The sequence below is a fragment of the Boleophthalmus pectinirostris genome, unplaced genomic scaffold (assembly GCF_026225935.1).
Source record: "Boleophthalmus pectinirostris isolate CB_2022bp ecotype Guang Dong unplaced genomic scaffold, ASM2622593v1 HiC_scaffold_1, whole genome shotgun sequence".
Classification (NCBI taxonomy): Eukaryota; Metazoa; Chordata; class Actinopteri; order Gobiiformes; family Gobiidae; genus Boleophthalmus; species Boleophthalmus pectinirostris.
The window spans coordinates 13,380,745-13,402,036 of record NW_026570970.1 but is presented as its reverse complement, the minus strand read 5'-3'; positions in this window follow the sequence as shown (position 1 = coordinate 13,402,036).

The window sequence follows — 21,292 nt, the reverse complement described above, 5'->3', positions numbered from 1 at the left end:
ACTGAGGTGTTGCCAACATTCATTACTAGGCTACTCATTTTTAAAATCTTCAGCTCAACTCGTCATGGCCTAATTAAAAAACATGATCTCATTGGACAACAGAATGTGATTCAAAATAAAATTGTAGCACTTTAGTTTTTTTTAACAACTGTGTAATCCCTCAGTCGTCCAGATAGGTTCTATAGTGGTCCATGGACGTATACTAGTTTATGTGCACTTATACTTGTTCTGATACAGCTCAAGATCTTTCTAAAGCTATCCAGGAGAGGTTCATCTCTATCCTGTGACTTTTTAGTATCAATACTTGCTCAAATTTGTATCTAGTTTCTATACAAGTTGTAGCATCAATTAGTATCTGATTTTCGATACTTGTGACAACCCAAACCTCCACACATAAACACTGCATATTCCATCCAGCCACAGACATTCAGCCTGCACCAGCCGTCTGCTCTGCATCTCCCCTGCTCCATAAGTGTCCGCTCAGGTTCTATAATGACAGTCTAATGAACACGTCTCCTCTCATTCCCTCTGCCTCCTCCTGTCTCTGCCTAAATGAGGAAGTCACTCCACAGACATCACACGCACCCAAACCTCTCCTCTGGTCCCGCTCCTGTTTTACTGACAGTGCTTTCTCTCTCCCATCACAGCAGCGCCGCCTAATTAAATGTATTTAGCATCATAAATATTCCACGGGGACAGGTTGACACAGTGAATTAATGTCTCGCCTCGATACCACAGCCCCTCCATTGGCTGCGGTGGAGGGAAAGTTAGGCCGGTGCCAGGTAAATGCTACTGCCTGGTATAAATCAGAGCTGCTTTTGTTTGCTAATAGGGAATATAAGGTATGATTAGGATTATAGAGTGTATATTGGTTGTGACATGAATTTTGTAAGATGGTTAGCAGCAGGGTGCAACTAAATAAATTGAAAAGTAATGTGTATTGAAATTAGGAACGTACCGATCCACCTTTTACAGTTCCGATACTCATTGAATTCTTAATTGCTATGTTAATGTTATTATGAAACCCATGGATAGTTGAAATCCCCTTTATCAACAAGCTTCTTTTATTTTTCCAGCATTTTCAGTTCTGGTACGATTCTGATACAACAGCTTTAACTCTCTGCAGATACCCAATATCAACCAATACCAGTGCAGAAACTAAAAAATAGACTTTATTTCCCAGCAAACAAAAAATACTGTCTGACAAAATGTGTTATGTTGTTCTTATTTATCCTTCAAAACTACAAAACAACTTTGTATTAAAAACTCAAACATTATGAGACTTTCTAAACACAGTACAGCCAAAAAATAATCTTATTAGATCAATTTATAAGCCCAACCAGGATATCGGCTGAACCAATATTTTGTCTGTACCTGTATCGGTGCATCACTACCTCAAATGTGTGATAAAGATGTAGAAATGAGAAGGTCTGGCTAGTGTTAATTTGAAAAGTGGCAAAATGCAAAAATAAGTAATCATTTCAACTAATTAAAATGTTATTGCACTGGATAAAACATTTATGTAAAGAGTCTCTTCAAAATTGTTATTCAGACCATGTGACCAATTTGGTTATATAATGGGCGACCCAGCAGATATTCTGGATCATTAATTTGGCAGTATTTACATTTTCAATGCTCTGCTCTCCTGTTCTTAAGCCAGGAAACTTCCAAAAGAAGAAGAAGATTAGCCTCATTATTTCATTACAATAATAAGGTATAAGTTATCATAGGTAAATTGATTCAAGTTGAAATAAACACAAAGGTCCTGCACAATTCAATACTAGGACCTATTTTGATTTATTACAAAAGAGATTTTTTTTTTTTAATTTGACTTATTCTAAATTTGAGAAATCAGCTTGTAGTCAGATATAAAAATAAGCCTGAATTGGGCTACCAAGAACAAGGTTTAAAAACAGTATTTCCAAAAGTAGTAATAGTCCCAGAATTGAGTAATTCTTTCAACCTTTTCTTCTCAACATCAATGTACACTAGGTCTGTCATGATAACAAATGTCGTATTGTGATATATTGCTAACGTAAATATAGATAATAAACAAAAATTTTATTGAACCCAAACTATAATGCATAATTATCCCCAAAAAAGTACTTTAAATTGTCAATATTGTTAAATATTGTTGAGCTGCAATAAATAAACAGCAGCTTGCAACACTTAAAAGTTTAATACCATATTGTGGAACATTACAGGCAAAGTAATGGCATCTCCACGCTATTGGACTCCTAACATGAAAAGTTACACAGTCCACCTTTAAATAATTAGTGTATAATTTTAGTTCATAATTCAGCCTTCATCAGCTCAAATCTTGTCATATTGCAAAATAATAATCCAAAATTTCCCACTAGTGCAAAGAAAAGGTACACACGACGAATAATGATCCAAAAAATGTGTTGTTATATCTGTCATGTATTGAAATTATCCAATCAGATACATGGGACACAACAGCCAACTCCAAAATCATTACAAACCTCTTCCATCCTGTTTTCAGCCATGTTCTCCACCACTCTCCACAGGACGTTTCTGCTGGAGGGTCCATCACCTGCTTGTCTCCATGGAGATGTTATTGCTTTTCTTGGAATGCTGCACAGTATGGCATTAAACTCTTATCTTGCATTTAATGAAATACAGGTTTACAGTTTAGAAATACATCAGCAATACATTCTTGATGTCAGTGGATCGCCTATGCACCTCTCCGATAACTTGACTTAGTTGTGTTGTCTTTTTGTCTCCATGGAGATTAATATGTTTAATGCCATACTATGAAAGATTTCACGCAAAGTAGCAGCATCTCGATATAGTAATTATCATGACAGGTCTAATGTAAGCATCGTCAGCCTCTAATAAAAATCCAGTCAAATAGATGGGAAACAGCAGCCAACTCCAAAATCATTCCAAAACCAACCTTTTCTATCCTGTCTTCACTCATGTCCTCCACCACTCCCCACAGGACCCACATTTTGTCCCACTTTGGCAGGACTTTACACAGCTCCCGAGCGCTGAGGAGTGAAGCGACTCAGAGCATTTGTTCCACTGTGGAAGCATCACCAGAACAAATAGGCCCAGCTGCTGGAGTCTGCTAAAGGGGACTTCGGAGGATAGCATTACACGTTATTATGTTCATGTTAAATCTCGATATTTTTCCTAATTTCCCCGCATTTTCTTTTGCCGGCTAAAATGTGCCTCTCTTTTCCTCCTCCTCAACACGTGTAATTGCAATTTGCGAGAGCTAAACTAATTTTATGACACTGCGGCACCTGTATTCATCTCCATATTAATAGAAAACAGGAAGTATAAATCCAAATTTTGCAGGAGCTGGTGTCAGTGCGGATGTTCCTTCAGGGAGAAGTCTGTCTCTTCTGCGTTAAAATATTGTATGCTCCCCCCACTTTGGCTCCAGATTGTCCCCTTCTGAGCCCAAATCAGATATGATAATTATGAATGGCACCAAATCTCCATCAAAAGCCCTGACACTTGTAATATCCATATATGCCAATGCGCATTTAAGTCTGGGGCCGCCAAGGTGTTCTCTGAGGTGAGTTATAGCGATCTAGGCGCCGCTCTGGAATCCGGGCCCCTGCGAGTCTCATTTAGAGCGGGATGGGTGAGTGATGGGCTCATTTGGATTAAGTGCACTGGCCTGAAGATCCCAGAGAAAAGTAAGGGAAGTTTTACAAAGCACCAAAGACACTAATGAATCTGCTAATTCCATCTGTATAGCACATTCTGGGGCAACTATACTTATAAGGGGAGAGTTAATATAAAGAATGTATGATCTGAGAGAAAAAACTGCTAGGTTTTTATTAAAGGGCCCATACTACGCAATATTCTGGTCTCTGTTATAATAGTGTTTCATCATCAAAGACAGACCTGGAGTTGTGTTTTGTTTCATTCACACATGTTTAACGCACAAACCCTACATATTTACGATGAGTTTTTCTTTCAAACTGAAAAAACTGTTCCACCTTGTGATGTCATCTGGTAATACAAGAAGCACTCCACTGTATTTTTAAAACTCTATATAGACCACTCTATATTTCAGCCCTGGAACTGATCATCTTTTCTGAACAAAAAGTAAAAGGTAGTTGTTAACATGAAAATTACCACTGCATAAAATCACAAAGTGGAACAGAGGTGAAACAAAGCTCAACTCCAGGTATGTGTTTGAGGAAGTAACAACATTATAACATGGCTAAAAGCTCAAGAGTCAATTTTGCATAATATAGGACCTTTAAAATTTTGTTTGGTGGGAAAACCTGCTTGTCTAATACTAATAATGGTGATATAATGCAGTGATGGGAATATTCTACGTTAAAAAAAAAAGCTAAAATAATCCTCATATAGAAAAAGACAAGTAAATTGTGCCAAATCTTTAACAAAACAAGCAGTCTTTTGTAGCAGTAATCAGTAGGCTACTAGGAGTTCTTAAAGGTTTTTCCCTGTCTTGCCCCAGTACAGATATATTGTATGAGTAGCTCTGGAGATCAAAATAAGATCATTGTGGTTGTCTGCATCTAATTAGAAAGCATTTTATTGTCCAATAATCAGGAAGTGCACGTTAGGAGGCTAGTTATTGTTCGCTTTACCTTCACAGCAAAACTCTGTACAGGTCTCAGAGCTGTGAAAAGCGATTATAAACTCACCGTGATGAATAATTAGGATGCTTTTAAAGTATGTGACCATTGAAAAAGCACAGTATTGCTTTTGTTGTTGTTTGCTTGTTTTTTTTAAGTAAGATTAAGGTAAGATAAACTTGTATGTAACATTTAAGCAAAAAACTAAGGTAAAATCTGAACCGTTAATAATACTGTGTGTAACTGTCCTTGAATGTAAATGAGCTCACTGCACATAGTATTAATTACTGTATAATTGCAGCATTGCCCTGTGCATGTGTCTGTGTGTATGTCACTCCTGCACAGACAGCAGAGTCAGGAGCCACTGTCAGGTCAGCCCGTACAAAGCCTGAGCTGGTGTAGGTGGTCCTCTGCGCCTCATTAGGAACAGTGGTCTAATGAACTTAAGACAATGCTAATTAATAAAAGAACAAAGGCTTAACATTTGTGAAAGTGTGAAGTCGTGAGCTAGCTTGTCTGACAGCGCTAAACCCACCGTAATCCGTTTGCTTGCGATGCGTTGCTCAGAGGCACGACCGCACAGCTCGGGCAGGTCAGCGGGAGCAGCTCCATAGCTCAGCTGATACAGTCACCTGCGACAGTCCTTTATGGGCTGATAAAGTGAAGGGAAGTCTCTCCAGAACAGAGGCTGACTGGGCTGAGGGCGTCCCCGGGGAGCAGGTGTCAGGGTTGTCTATCACAGGGCTGAAAGGAGAAAAGGGACGCGTTACTGGGCTCCATTGTACGCCGCTTGTCATTGACTGATCGGGTCCATTTAGCTGGCTTTCACACTGAATGAAACCACCTGAATAGATGAAAGCGAGACAGCCCCTCTGACAAACAAGGAGCCTGGAATATTCATGGAGGATCTGTGAGGAAAAGATTAATGTATTAGAAATTAAAATGGGGCCCGGACGTATGATCTTGCTCTAACACTTGGCCAGACCTGTGTCACCCGCCGCTAGCACCTCAAGTCTGCACATGCCTCTGCCAAGGTGGAGAGGACTCATTAAGCACCTGCCATTGTGTGAGCGGAATAATCAAACTTCACCCCCCTCCGAAGCCCCCTCCCGCCATTCTTTCCCACCGCACTGACAATGAATAATTCCGGAGCCATTTGCAATGTTAACGCCACATATCTGGGCCATCCATGCCTTTATGATAAGAGCTCCAATATGCATTTCAACAGTGCGTACAGAGGCAGCGTCCGGCGCGTTTCAAAGGACACCTGTCAGTCATCTGAAAGAGCTGTCAGTCTCTGTCACGGTGCGCTGCCAGCCAAATGGCTCCACAGATAATCTTTACTCTCTCCCCAGCTCTGCACACCTCTCGCTTTCACATCACAGAGGTGGCATCTGCAATAGACTGACAAGTGATTTACACTGGAAAATGGATTGTGTGTAAACTGAAAAAGGAGGATAGATTCTTTTAGGTAGCGTTTCTCTGGGTTGGTGTACAGCTGTATCAAATATGGTATCATAAATGTAATCTGGGCCACGCTGAATGCCATTACAGGTGATACCCCGAGCTGCAGGAGGCTGCTCAGGGCTAAGTTTGAGAGTTCTGTCAGTGTAAACAGAGAGGACAGGAGAGCACATCAGGGGATCTCAAATGGATGAAATGGAACAGAGGATAGACAGCGGACAAACAGTTTTTGACTTCAGTCCTGTCATTAAGTAACAGTTTTGTAACTCAAATTGCAGTGTTACAGCCAAAAGAAAGTCTGTTCAAAGGAACGAAAAGGATTAAGGCAAAGTGTGAAGTGATTTCATTTCATTTTGCCAGTTAGAATTTTACAATATATAAATTGCAATCAGTCTTGGCAATGTGAACTTTTTTATAAACTAAAAGGAAATTGTTCAGAGATTTCCCTTAAACAGTAATGCTGATTGAATTAATTTATTCCTATTGCAATTCGCAGTAATTTGAACCATTATGCATAGATTCTCCTCACACACTAAAGATGCACTATATAACTTTTCACCTGCTTGTCTCCATGGAGATGTTATTGCTCTTCTTAGACAGTATGGCATTTAAGTCTATCTTGCATTTAATGAAATGCAGGCTCAAAAATATGTCAGAAATGCATTATGCAATAGATTTAAAAAAAAAAATCTGGACTTTATGTTTTGGTCATATCTCCTAGCCCTAATGTCATCTGTTCACCTCCATAGAGATAAATAAGTTTAATGCCATACTTGAAACATTGCACGCAAAGCAATAACATCTCCATTGAGGCAAGCAGGTTGCTGACCCTCCAAAAGAAAGTTACAACACACCCCTTTCACATCCATATATCTTTCCTACTTGCCCCAGCTAACGCAAATACATATGTTTGTCCTTGTTGTGTCCTTGCATCTACAAGCTCCCGACATTTCATCATAGTGCTGCATTTTTCGCCTCTTCTTCTTCACACTGCAGTGTGCTGATCCCTCTCGCCCTCACATGTAGGCCAGTCATTTGTTAAGCACCACTAAGTTGCTTGTGTGCCACCAGCTGTTGGTGATATTTACAGCTGAGTGGTGAGGATGTGTTTGGACTGAGGCTCGGGGCCCCATCGCGGCACAGGGGCCAGACGCACCTCCCTTTATGGATGCTCCTTGGGCTAGGCCGGCCAGCAGCAGTCACAGCCCAGCACACCGCATCACAATACAAAAGGTGCTCGCCATGACTGGGAATGACTCAAGGAGGAAGAGTACGTTCCGCGCAATCCGGGCACTTTGCCGACTCAGCAGCGGAGAAAGTAAACCTCAGTCTGTATATGACCTTTTGTGGCGAGCTTCAAACTTCACTCCTGAATATGGAGATTGTGGATTTGCCTGGAGAAGACTGGGGACGGAGGGATGTTAGATCATGCACACTAGTCATACGTAGTGGATTATGATCATGGAAGGGGCAAACACTGTCGTAAAGTGTCAGGGATGAAGATTTGGGAAGGATGCCAAAAGTCAGTACATGGATGAATAATGGCCCTTAGCTAATTAACCTGTGTATCTGAACTGTCATTAAGTCATAAGACATTCAGAGTTAACTGGAGATGAGCAGAAGGTTATCAAAAGTGCATCTATAATTTTAAATTTATTTTTTGCACTAATGTGAAAAATGAATGTAAAACAAATGTGCAGCAATACAAGTTTCTACTCTCGTTTGAGAAATACTACTGTGGGTTTCTTTGATTACCTAAACAGATTTTTTGCAACTTATAGTTTTCTTATTGCAGATGACACACTCGATATTTTTATTTAGTATATCAAAAACAACAATTTTGGTATCAACTTAACTAAAAGATGTATCACTCACCTCTACAACTACAACACCAGCCACCAGTCTTTTTTCTGTTTACCAGTCATACTTTAAATGACTGAAAATTGGACCAGCACACCAAGTTAAATGTCTCTACTCGCAACCACACTGACTGTACTATGTCTTTTCCTTTTCAAGCCAATACAAAGCACTGTGAAAATGCCTTTGCTCAATCATTTCATTTCCAGTGAAAGCAGATCATATTTGCCAATGAACAAACAGCAATTTGAAGAGCAACTGGAATTTGGCTGCTCCTCACTGTCACATAGTTTCCACATCTTTTTCGCCCCCATAACAGAGTGCTTATTGTGGCCGGAGGAGGACCTGGGTCCAGCAGTGACTCACAGTATGAATGTGCACTTTGATTAGAGGCCCCAGTGTGCTGCTATAATCCTGCTCCTTACTCACTGTGTGCTGTTAGTCAGAGGGAAAAAGCATTTAGACTGGTGTAAAGTTCAAGGAGATCCGGGCTGATGGAGTGACATATGCACCAAAGACAACAGGCTCTTGTGAATGAAAACATTACAGGGACAGATGAGCACATGCAGTGAAGGCAGTGTTCGGAGTTAATCAAATCAACAGAATGTTGAACACAAGCGCGCAGTTATCTTGTCTTTTCTGATTTTTGAGGCTCTCACACAAATGAATGTCAACAGACGAGCTTGTACAACAGCTTCCTTACAAATTATTCAGTGACTACAATTTAGCAGTTGAAAAAGTCACCAGAAAGCCATTTACCTGAGTCACAAATGAGTGTATAATTGAGTCCTTAGGGAGAATAACTCAGCTTAACTACTGGAAATAATGTGTAAATTCAATACATTTCCTAATGAGCTCATTTGAGTTCGCTGCAATTATATTTGCGCTCCGATCGGATTCTGCAGCTGAGTTGAGGTGAATAAAAGCAGCGCTCCCTTGTATTCATTAAAATTAGCATATGGACCTGTCAACACTTCTCAGAGGCACATTGTAACAATGCCATTTAGCCCTGCATCAGGCAGTGCCAGTGCAGTGAATGTGCTGTGGGTAAATGCCTGGTGCACCAGCTCCACTCTGGCTCTGACGTGCTATAACAGCCAGGGCCTGGCCCCTGACCAGGGGCCGTACACATCAACACTGCTTACCCTCCACTGGAGCCCGCAGCACTGACCCTCACAGGCAGAGCACAGAGCACTGGGAAGGCCACGACTGCAGACAGAGGAGGCACAGATCTGTGAACAATAACACAATAAAATGTTTGTATTTGTATGAACAATAACTGTCCCCATTTAAAACCTCCAAGCCACTGACAGACCAGTTCATACTCACCTTTTAGTGGAAAATTAGCTGTCCTTGTATGACCAGCAGGTTCAGGTTTCATCTCACCTACCAAAGACATTCATGTACAAAACAATCACTATACTCTATATATGTATAAAGGTGTATAAATACATGGAAATAAACGACTGCCCTTATATGTTCCTATGATGCTTAGACAATGGTAAGTATATTAGTGTATACAGTATTAGGACAGTATATTATAAGGAAGAGATACAATGCCAGTGTACTTCTGAGACAGATATTAAAGGCTGTTTTAAATGACCTCATGGTAAAGCATCTCAACACCAGAAAATATTCAAAAATGCTGCAGCTGTCAGAGCCCAATCAAGATGCCCTCTGCTCATTCTCACCTTGCATTAAGTCTATCAGGTCCCATCACTGTCAGATTCCAGCTCCAGGTCTGCAGGGGGCCTCACAGGTAAAGTTGTTCTTATCAAGCGCAGCAGAAACCAGGGGCCACAGAGAAGAATAGCATTGTTGTTGTTTTCGCGGTGACGGTGGAGCTGCCAGTCAGTGGAGGTATTGTTGCGCAGTGGAGCAGACCAGGCCCGCGCTGCATTGTTGTGCCAGGATTTTAAAACAGGAGCGAGTTATCAATAGACGACAGACTATTGGAGTCAGTGAGCTGTGCCTCTCGATACACTTCAGATCACAGCCAGCACGGATCGCACAGAAATGGAGATGACAGGTATCTACAGATGGAAGTCTATCTGTCCAAATGAGTTTCTGGATTTTATTTCAGTGGAATCTGTGGACAAATCAGAAAATACATAAAGACATTAAAAAAAACATTTGCACAATTGTGGTATGGTAAAGGAACTACAGTGCTACATTTTAATTTTTTTTTTAGCTTGCAAGTATCAAATCCTAAGACTTACACAGTTTTTTGTTCAACACAGCAAAGTGTTAGGTATAGTTTGTTACATTTATTGAAGGCATAAAGTAGGTCTATTTTGTTCTCATTTAGATTTAATTTACAGTTTAAAGAAGCACAATGCAACTCTTCTGGTGGAAAGTCTGTTTGTCTTCACGGAGTTAAGCCCTATGCCTGGAATGTTCCACAGTATGGTATTAAACTTACAGTATCTATCTTCATGGACGCCAGCAGGTGACAACATCAGGCCAAGTTACAGGTCAGATCTGCTGAGGTTCAGGGCAAGTTTTTCAAGGTATTTCTGAACACTTATAACTGAATAAATGGAAGATTGATAAGTTAAATACTTTTCTTTGGAACATTCTGGGCAAAGCTACTCATCTCACTGCCATCCATTTACAACTTGGTCCCTTTTAGCTTCATTTAATTATCTCTCGACTTGTTATTCGTTAAGCATCCAACTAAGCATCCCTCCTAGACCCCATCTCTTCCGCAGCAGCATAACTATTAGCCACCTCATCTGCTTCATCACACTTTAACTGAAACCCTCTAACCCTTGCTCAACCATGTCAACCAAATAATTTAATCATTTCTATGAGGCTGCTATGGCGAGAAATAGTCATAATTTAAATGACCCAAAACACTGTCCATATTTGTCCTGGGGGTATTAAAATGTATGATGAACATATACATTACTTACCTACATAAAAACGCAATGAAAACGACAAGAAGAATCCAAGACCTCCGCTGCTCTTCCTCTCATCACCTGCAGCAGTGAACTCCATGGAAACGCCTTGGGCCCACTTTGATATTTCCATCCTCCTGGACCACGTCTAACAGACCTAGACTGGAGGTCAGGGGGAATCAAAGGAGAATTTCCAGCCACTGTATCTCTGTGTGTCACTCTCATTATGCGAGTCTTTGGCCAGTGTAGGAGGCCATAACTGTTCCCAGACCTGCACTAAAGAAACCGGACCAACTTGAGTCTGTCAGTTAGGCGCTTATTAGAAGATTACATATTCACACGCGGGTAGAGCAGAGCGTAATGAGGCAGGGAGAGACTTTATGATGAACTATTATGGGCAATAAGGTGTGGATGTCCATTCCATCAGACAGGGTGAAAACTTACTGGTACGGTTTCTATTTTTGTTTTTACTAAATAGTTTGTAGGCAGTTATCCACATATCCATGTAAAAAGCAAGAAAAAAACATTGTGATGGTCTAAACTACAAATTGTGGGTTTTATACAGATGAACATGTCATCTTTTGTTGCTTGCACAGAACATTATAGTTTGTGCTTAATGATATCTCTCTGTATTATTTATACAGATGGATCTCAGTCTGGTCCCAACACCCTTTGTCATGAGCAAGAAACAAACATGATCCTATAATCCTTTTTTTTTTAATGACACGTGTGAAATGAAGGAGCTCATTGGTCACCCATAATTCTGAACAAAATTACATTTCTCTCACCACAGACTGACTAAGTTTAGTGCTTCGCTCATTGATTATGTAGAAAGGTACAATGTTTTTCAGTCCCCTGTGATATTTTTTCTCGTAAGCAGCCATATTTGTTATTATATTATTGATATGAACTGACCATGGGTGTCCCTGATTGGCTAATCCACTTGTCAATCACGGCCATTTGAAATCACTCATAAAGTATTGAAGAAATGTGTATTCTGGATCCCAGGCAACATTATAGTATTAGCCAAATAATTGCAAACTTTGCTAAATGCCACCATTCAAATAGCAAACTACCTTTTGCTTTTTGTGGATAATGCTATTTATTCAAATAGTAAACCACAAATAACAGAATACAATAGTAACTTGGGAGTTTTGGCACTGATCTGCTGCTCTGAAGGCTTACATCACAGAGTAACAGCATCTAACTGTAAAAGTGCCACAGCTCGCGAGCGTTTGTCCAAACATGTTTCTGTGTGTGCAGTAATACATCCATGCTCAAATCTCCCTGGTCCCTTGGAGCACTAAATCCTGGAGTCCTGGGCCTCCGCTACCTGATTCAATCAAGTGTGCTACATTGTATACCCATGGGCTACACAGCGACTTGTATTTTAATTAATAATGTAATACGGCACTCTCAAAGGCCTGGCCTGTGGCACTGACTCTGTGCTTTTTGTGTAAATACTCTCCAAATCTCAACCACGGCGCCAGGAGCATTTTTCAGCGCGTTTTCACTCCATACATCTAGATTTGAGACATAAGCCTGGGAAAAGTGAAGGATTTAGAAGCCTGCAGAGGTGAAGGGAATTGGAATTGTTGTATGAAAGAAAGTCCATTTTAGCACACAGAGAACAACACTATTTTAAAAAAGAAAAGGAATTGCGTCCAAAGTGAAGTGAAAGTTATTGTTGGGGGCAATAAGAGGCAGAACTGTAAGTGTGATGGCTGTAAGGAGAGACAAGCCATGTGAAGGGTAAACGCACGCTTCTTTGGACATCCTACGCCCCAGAGGAGGCCCCAGGGAAAGCAAGGACTTCTGGGAAAATGGCTATATTCAACCTTTGTTATATGTCCCAGATAGCAGAGGATTGTGACACAGTAACTGCAACAAACAAGGCAAAATGGGACAGTTCTCTCGGTTCAAGTGCTGCTTAATATTTTTCAATGGGACAAAAAGATGGAACTTATATATTTACATTGAGGATTTAGGGTTGTCAAAGCATCAATGCCAAGAGTGATATTAAAAAGAAACTACTCATCTGAACAAGTATCAGTACTGTAATAATTACACAAAAGAGAGTAAATTTCAATTCCTGAATAGATTTAGAATGATTTCTGTCTATGTCACAACTAGGATAAGACCACATGATAATATTATTAAAAAGAACTACCATTATCTGTCACTTATGAACAGTGTGGGTTCATTAAAAGTATAATCAAATATTAAGCCTTTTCCTTATTATAAAAATCGAGTTTGAAATTTCAGTATCATGAAAATATTTTGAGGAATCTGCCCCTTTAGATACTGTGACTGGTCTAGGTCTTAGAATAAGTAAATACATAAATTAGCAAGATGTTGAAAATTAAACATAAAGTTACTACTCAAAACGACAGATCAGTTGCTTATGACGATGACTATTATTATTACTACTGAAATGTTACAGAATAAGGCATTAAACCTATCTATCTCTATGGCAATGAGTACTTACTTTGACACACAATAATCTCTTTCACAAAACCCTAATAATAACATCACAGACGAAACCGCCAAGCCTCAAACAACTGTCTTACATCACAGTGTTCTTGAGAATGGACCAAACGTTTTAATTAGTGAACATGAGCCCAGTCACAAGTAAATGTGAAGTGATTATTTGTGCCCTGGGAGAAAGGCTGTCTCTGTGCGCTCTGTCAAAAGGTCAATTATGGCCCCAAACCGCCGTGCATTGACAGTGACCTGGAAGCGCTGCCCATGACCCCAGATCCACGGGCCCAAAAGAGTTGATCATCTAACATGCAGGCTGCCGCGAGCCATGGAAATCTGACATTTGTCCTTATTCAAATGAACACAAACAATATGCAGCTCATGCCTGGGCCTAACCTGTGCCAGAGCCAAGTGCAGGGACAGCACACATCTGAAAGTATGTGCCCTCAGTGGAAGTATTTATATTTTCTTTTTTCTTTTCAAATATTTTTTAAACCATTCAATCGTTGAACATTGGCATTTAAGAGAGAGATTTCACCAATGGAATCTCTACAGAAAATGCATATAGTTTCAGTAATATTAGTTGATACCATACCAAATAATAGTATAATTTATTGTGAAAAGTAATGTTAGTGACCAGACTCAAATATACCTTTAAACGGGCCAGGTTTTCTGTGCAAAAGTCACAAGAAAGAAATGTCCATTAAGGTTTATTTCCATAAAAGCCTCCATTTGGATAAGATATTATTTATGTTTCTATCTATTCTAAACTATTATGAGTATATGTGTATAATAATGCTGCATATAAAGCTAGTATATGGTAAAAACTTTATCATTACCATTTTATTTTACTTTTTTCAAACACAAATATTCTACCAGAGCTGTACAAGATGAGAAAACGATGCAGTATTCGATAATTAAATGTTTTGTAATGTGATAATGATATTACGTATCGCGATATTTTAATTAATTTACTAAACTCAAAATAAAAACTTAACAAAGACAAAAACCAAAACCAACCCAAGTCTAATGTAGAACTTGATAAGGATAATCATAACTAAAATCTGCCTTTTTGTCCATTTAACTTTCCGTAAAATTGAGAACTTTGTGTTGTGAGGCAATAAATTTATTTATTTTGCAATATCGATTACTGCATCAGTCAATACTGCAATATCAACATTTCTCCCTATAGTCTACCATCTCTTCTGAGCACATACTTTTGACTAGTGAAGTCAGACCTTGACCCACCTCATCCCTGGGCAGAGCAGGTTAGTGCCCTAATCTCATTACATTCCCTCTGAACAGCTCTGGCCTGGAGCAACAGCATCGTCACAGCTCAGTAAATGTTTATCCATGTGGACTCCCCATCTCCAGTGCTTTTGTCTTGTGCACACAGTACCACACTGGACCTGTCCCTCGTTGTGCACCCTGCCCACTGTGACCCCTATGTCCCTGGGCAAACCACGGACCACGACCCCTGAACGCCCCAAAACATCCAGCAAACTGCAAAAGGTTGAATCTGCTCCTCGTCAGTTTATTTCCTCATTTCTGCCTTTGTGTTCCATTAAGTTTGGAACAACATAATACAAATCAGGCTTCTGGAAAAATAAAATCTAATCATTACAAGCTTCAAATGAAAAAAGGGGATACCGGTGAAAAATGTAGCGGAATTGTTATTTTTCACATTTTAATTCCCATCACAAGAAACAAAAGGAAAAGCTATGGTGTATTTCAGATTGCTTTGGTGCCTTTGCCCCGAGCCATGCACCGATATTAGTTTTAAATACAGATTGCCGACAATAATAGAACATAAGACTCCATGCTTGAAACACATAAAGCTGTAATAGTAGGCCCAGACTGGAGCGGATTGCGTTGCTCTCTTTGCCGCGCCGGACAATCAAAAAGCTGAAATAAATGTAGCTCTGTCAACTGTAAACTGTTATCGACCCCCCACAAATGAAATGTGTTCACGTTGGTCGATCAAACGCATTATCTGTGGTTTCCAGTCTATTACCAGCTGAGTCTAAAAGCATCAATACATAGAGTTGGGTGGCCCCGGCTGGATTTCCTCCGAGCTGGAAAACATATAGACCCGTTTAGTCTTGGTAAACAACATTGACTGTGTGTGCTTTGAGGTAAGGGAAGTTAAATGGGCTAATTGTGAAGGGATGACTTAGCGTTAGCCACCAAAACTGCTAATTGGGCATAAGTAAAAATGGATTGTGTAATACTAGTGCCGTGTTAGAAAACAGTAGTTAATATTAAGCTATAAGGAATAATAAGCCTTATGTAGGCTAAATTTATATTTTTTGTGAGTTGAAGCTGAATTCATAGCGTATAGTGCTTAAGGCAAGATGCTAAAAGTTGTGCATTTTTAATGTTATGGTAGGTATAATACTTTAAAGGCCCATATTGTGCTATTTTCTGATCCATGTTATCATGTTGCTTGTAGGAATGTAAAGATATTTAAATGTTACGGTACAATACTGTCACTATATTCATTTCAAGATATGATAGAAAGTAAAGTAAAGTAAAGTAAAGTAGATAAAAAAAGTGATATTTCTTCATACTGTCTGCATGGAAATGGAGCACAGGATCATGGTCTATGTAGTTTACTCAGCTTTTTTAGCTGCTGCTACAACAAAACAATGAATTTAATTAAATAAGTTTGTAATTTGATGTATTGTGATGGTCCACGATATCATTGTGAGACCTTTGTTCTCTCAAACAGAAAATACTCTTTTCTACCTTGAGATGTCTCATGGTTATACAGGAAGTGCTCCACTGTGTTTTTAAATTCCATACTCCTTCACTAGAATCATTTGGATGATTTCAGACCTAGAATTGCCAATCTCTACTGCACTAAAGGTAAAAGGAGCTGTTAACTACCACTTCATGACATCACAAGGTGGAACTTGAGCTTCTGAGATGTACATAAAAAGAATTACTCAAACATGTGTGAATGAAACAAAATACAACCGGGTATGTTTTTGATGAGGTAACAAGATTTTAACATATCTTAAAGCTCACAAGAGTCAATAGGACCTTCAATGACATTTACTGTTGTACATTTCTACTGAAAGAATGCAAGTTATAGTATGTTTTAGCAATGGCCAACAAATTTAATCTTTATCAATACGAACACAACAAACTAAACTAGCTAAAAAATGTGTCAAGATTGTAAATGTAGCATCATCCATTATTAAAGCCAGAAGTCATTTATCAAATGTAATCAACTCTAGCTGGTGAACTGAAGTGACATATGCACTAGTATTCAAAAGTCAACATGTAAAGATACAAATGCTGGTCTTAAGAATATTTGTCATCTTTCTAGACAAAATAAATCACGTTAAGAGTAATAAAACTGAAGGGCCCTAGGTCTCTTGCCAAGCACTTGTGTCACACCTTCATGGTACAGTCCCTTATGTTCAGAGCACTCGCCCCTAATGCTAATGCCCCCATAGACCCCAAACATGTCAAAGCCTTCCAGCTGGCAAGCAATGTGTGCACTTGGCAGGTTGGCAGGAACATGAGAATTAAACCTATATGGCCCCAGCTCGCAGCTCAAATATCAGTGGAGTCCAGCTCAACACGGGGGACATGCAGGAGGGAAGCATGTCAATGGGACAGAAAGAGCCTCCTGGCACTCCTCCATTCACATGCAGAGGGTGCACGGGAGGAGCAAAGTTTGAGTGAGGGCAAAGCAGCACAGAGGCAAAGTCGTCCTCAAGTTGGACAGGGACATGACTGTACCACAAGGACACACGTCTCGGTTTAAAATAGTCCTCACAGTTTTACGGCACCTATCAACAGAATTACATTGACACATACAAGGTGGGTAAAGTGTCTTGCCCAAAAACACAACAGGATGCATTGCAGGAAGCAGGGATTCAATCATCTACTTCAAGGTTAGAGGGAATATCTCTAACTGAGTTACCATCACTTGTCTGTGCTCTGAGATGAACTTTTTCACTTCACATTTGTTTGGCAGAGTTTGAGAGACCTCAGATGAACCTGGGTGGTACCTGTTCTCTGTCCTTTCAAATCACTCCCTCCAACAGGAGAGTGACAGCCCGTCCACAAACCAGGGCAGCCTCAGGATGTCTCCTCTGCTGCGATAGAGCAGCTCTGATAGCTCCTTTATTATGGAAAATTATTTTAAACAGCATAAAACGTCCGGGTCTCATTTTTTCCCATGTTTCTGCCACTACCACTCGGCCTATTGATAAGATGTCTAAATTTATTGCAGAATAATTCTGCAGGAAAAGAGATAAAAGGTTGCTGAATAAAATATGAGGCGAAGGCAGTAAATTGTAGCAATGCATATCATTTCATTCAAATGTAGGACGCAATTACCATCTGCTACACTCATCAGTCCCCTCCTTTATGACTTAATTATATGTTTAATGCTATCAGATCAAGGAAAGGGCAAAACAGATGAATGGGCAGGAAAGAGAAAAGATTCTGCAACAAGACAAAAGGCAGATGAAAGAAGCATAAAAGGCTGGAATTGATTTCATTCAGCGGGAAATAGGAAAAGTTAATTTAGATACAGTGTTCGCTCATCTCCGTCGCCTTCGGCTGATTATCAGGCCAGCGTGTTGTCTATAGGCGTCACAGCCACGCAACAATACACGACAACTTCCTCAAAACTCAAAGGTTCAATTAGAAGATGACAACTGGTGTGACGTGTCAAATGATCCAAGCACTGATACATCAATCACCAGTTAGCCATAATTAGCCAATCCCAGTGCACCTTTTTGCTATGAGCTAGACAGCAATGCATTTCAAAGAGAGGCACATGTTGTAAACTGTTTAAGAAATTCATGTAACACAAAGATGGTACGATAACAAGATCTTTATTAAACAAATTGTGTACGTGTTTTTGCCAGTTAACCTATCAGAATGTTAATAGCTATGTTTGTTTCCAGCCTCATCTTTTAATAATTGAAGAAGTTAAGCTACTAATTCAGCCACTGTTCATTACTTTATCACTGCATCACGTTTTGAAAAATAAACCACACTTTGACCCTGAAAACTTAACTTTTCGCTTGTCCAACTTTTGTTTTGGATGCGGATCATGCAACGCTAGCGTTGACAAAGAAAGCCGGGGTGGTCCAAATGGCTGAGGGCAGAAAAGCTGGCCAGTGGGCATCCCAGCAGCCAGCGGGCACTCTCCGTATACTGTGTACCTTTGGCCAGAACTCATTACAGGGTGACATTTAGCACGGTGCTGTCCATGCCAAGTCAGCCCTCTGGATTGAGACAAATGATGTAGTTATTTTTTTATGTCAGACATTAAGTCATGTCCAGTGGGAGCCAAGGCAGTATCACCTTCATGTCACCTGCAAGAAAAGGGATAAAGGACTTGGCCCTCCTTTAAAGGCATGCTGTTTGATCAGGTATTTACGTGAACGAGAAAGCAGCGGAGAATGAAATTATGGACCATTCTGAGCAACACTACGGGTCAGTTACTGTGGGACAAAGGCACAACGGATGACTCGTGGTTTGCTGGAGTTTTAGTACAAGAGGAAATGTTGTGGTTTTTATACATAGTAGTGTTAGAGGTGCAATTTCTCAACATTTTCACAGTTAATCATACAGTATTTTTTGCAATGCTTTAAGTGTAATTTTAATTCAAAAAAGTTATTAAGTGTATTCATGCTTGTTTAAGATTAGATTTTGAGTTTTTGTTTAATATCTTGTATAGCCGCCTCTATCTTTGCATTTTGCTGACATTATGACTGCACTTGGATAGGCAAATAGATTCTAAAGGTTTGAGAACTTTTTCAAATTTCATCACAATTGGATAAATATGTTTAAAAAGTTCTTACCAGTATTCTGCAGATCATACTGGTAGGCCTCTGAAAACCTTCTTTACCTATGACCAAGCAATTGTTAAAATAGTTATTTGGTTAGTAACATAATAATAATTGAATATGTATTATTTATTTCTGATGCAGTGGTATCACTTGCCACAGTACAACATTAATGTGCAATATTTGTACCTTTGCTGGTCTCTCCTGCTCATCTCCACTCAATCAGATAAGGACAACAATATCTTCCACTTCAGTTGAGACATAGTTTCTCTCCTGTTATAAAGGAAAAAGGAAAATAAGTACAGATAGAAACAGTTCATTGCAACTTTTGCCATCATCCATCTATTTTAATGGATTGAACTGAATAAAAATATATCTTTCTGTTGTAATTGGTTAAAAAGAAAAAAAAAGAGAGAGAGACTTAAAACTTTGCTGGAAATTTGTACCTCAAACTCAACATATTTCTAGGTCTATATATTCAGACCAAGATATAGTGCACCTAGCAGCAGCACATGTTCAGATGTTCATCTCCCAACATGAATAGTGGATGCATTCTTCACGAGGCCCATACTCACCCCAAATGCAGCAGATCAACAGAACTAAAGCGCCATCTTGTGGACTACAGTGGGTACGACAACAGTGAATTTGGTTGATTTTCCAATTTTCTCCCATGTTTTCATCTTGCATTATGAAAAATGTCAAAATATGTCCAAAGGAATGCACTCGCAGTCAAACAAAATATTCAAGAAGAAATGCAAATAGAAAATCAAGTTATCCACACATTGAAAATATAAAAAACTCCTAATTTTATCATGCAAATGTCTCATAACGCAGAATGCATGTTGTTTAGCACCGTATTGGTTATATTTGCATGTTATTAGCAGTTAATTGTACTTACCCAGGCTAAAACATTCACGCCGTGCACATCCACAGCCTCTGCAACAATTTCCCCACATAAACCAAGTTCCAGTCGTACCAAACGGAGAAATAGGACGTAATTGATTCTAAGTTAATTGTGCAAAGGTCTCCCTGATGGGGCCCATCTGTCAAAACAGGCCGTACATTCCCCCTAATTCTAATCATAATTAATTAAGTGGCTAACAAATTACATACATCATGGTTAGCACGGTGGGCAAACTACCGCAGGAAGTGTTGTGAAACAAATTAGCTTTAACAATGAAAGAAAATTACATCACATAACTAAATATTATACTCATTTCCGCGAGCCGTATTTCTTAATGAATTCCCTAATTAATTTAATTCACACAATGTGCATAATTTGGAGCTGAAAATGTCAGTGGGTCAGATTAACCATATTGTTGCTGGCTGTCTGTTCCTGCTAGCTGCGTATTAGCACAACATGACCTCTATGTAAATCACACACGAGTCGACCAACTGTTGTCATTTTAATTCCGGGCTGTAATTAGCATGTTCTGAAGATATCTTACCGGTGCATTTAGCTCCTTTTACACATGCCACCGCAGGGGTAGCATTAGTCTGATCCCTTTTGATGGGAGAGCAGTGAGACGGCTTAAGTTGCACGTGTCAGGTAGGTCGAAAAGTTCCCCGTTTGATTGGTGGTATTACAATGTTGAACTTTCTCTTGTCATAAGAACTGTGCGAGGGCTTCTCATCAGCAGTCAAGCATGGCAGACACGTGACTAGTATGTTTCTAATAGCCGCATATGGGCCCAGCACTTGCTCCATGTATTAGGGTCAACAGGCCCTTGTGTTATAAATGAGGCGATGTGATTACTGCTGCATATGGGGAATATAGTGCACTGATGGGTTGATTGCCACTGTTACGAAAGGCCCCATATTACCATTTTTTGTTCTATGTTATAATGTTTTCTCATCAAAAACATACCCAATAGGGATGTAACAATAACCGAAATATCGTGATATTGTATCGTCAGAAGTCTCACAATAACATCGTGGGCTGTCACATATATCGAATTATCGAATTATGCATGGTTTTATAGTAGCAACGACTTATAAACATCGGAAACCCATGATTCATTTCAGTGCAGGCGACATGAAGAGATATGTTTTTTACTTGAATTCTTGGGATTATGATGGAAATAATTGACACCAAAATCTTCTCAAGGTATTTTAAAAGCAAAAAAGGGATCCATCTACAATTATATTAGCCTCTTCAAAATATTGCAATAAATATTGTACCTTG